Source organism: Phodopus roborovskii, unplaced genomic scaffold (genome assembly GCF_943737965.1).
Source record: "Phodopus roborovskii unplaced genomic scaffold, PHOROB, whole genome shotgun sequence".
NCBI lineage: Eukaryota > Metazoa > Chordata > Mammalia > Rodentia > Cricetidae > Phodopus > Phodopus roborovskii.
This window is the reverse complement of record NW_026126648.1, coordinates 7600821-7602098: the sequence shown is the minus strand read 5'-3', so window position 1 is coordinate 7602098 and position 1278 is coordinate 7600821.

Genomic DNA, 1278 nt, shown 5'->3' with positions numbered 1-1278 from the left:
CCTGGCATCCTCTGGTAAGATAAGGCCATGTAGAAATACATATATTAGTAGGTATGGGTTAATATTTCAGACAGAGCTAGCTAATAAGAAACCCTAGCCATTGGCCAAGAGTTTTATAATTAATGTAGTGTCCATGTGTTTATTTGGGGCTAAAAGGCAGTGGCACCTGGTAGAACTGAAACTTACATCTTCACATTTGGGTGCTGTAGAAAACATTGAAAAGCTAACCCTGATCAACCTGAAGGTGTGGGTAGCAAACGGAAGATATCAGAAGAACAACAAGGTTGTAGTAGGGGTTTGCTTCCTTGGTAAAGCTCAATGGATTGGTTTGGGATGCTTTCCTTTTCCTGGTCAATGTGGCTTTTCTGGTACAGCTCTTTTTTTTTTTTAATTTTTTATTTCTTTTAATTCTCTCATGCATTATATCCCAACGGGATTCTCCTCCATACACTTCTCCCAATTCCTTCCTTACACCCCCTCTCCTCCAGATTCACATCTTTTCTGTTTCCCTTTAGAAAAGAGCAGGTCTCCTAATATAACAAGACACAGTAACACTAGGCACAAATGTTCATATCAAGATTGGATAAGGAAGCCCAGAGGGGGGAAAAGGGTCCCATGCACAGGCAAAAGAGTCAGATACATCCAAAGCTCCCTCTTTTTGGAGTTCCATAAGAACTCCAAGCTACACAACTATAAGATATATGTAGAGGACCTAGCTCAGACCCATACACAGTGTGTGTTTGTCATTGCAGTTTCTGTGCTCTGCTTAGTTGATTCTGCGGGCCATGTTCCTGTGGTGTCTTTATCTCCTCTGGCTCCTACAGTCCTTCCCCAGCTCTTCTGTGGAGTTACCCTGGCTCTCTGCATCTGTCCAGATCAGTTGATGGATAAAACCTTTATGCTGATGACTGGGCTAGGCACTGATCTATGAGTATAGTGTATAGAAGGTTATTAGAAATGATTTCATTGACATTTTTTTTTTATTTTTGTCAGGCCTCTGGGCTATCCAGCCTCTGGTTCCTGGCCATCTAGGCTGTGTCAGGCTTGGGCTCCCTTTCATGGCGTGAAAGTTAGACCAGTCATCGGTTGGCCACTCCCACTAGTTCTGAGCCATCAATACAGCTCTTACTATTTCTCCTCCACTCACCCCTTGGCAGTGTACCCTCCATCTGCTAGCTTTCTTCCTCTCCTTTTCTGCCTTATTGAAACACAGTTGACAAATGTTCATCAAGTTAAAGGCACACACCTTGTATTCTGATGTACTTTTCACAACGATTG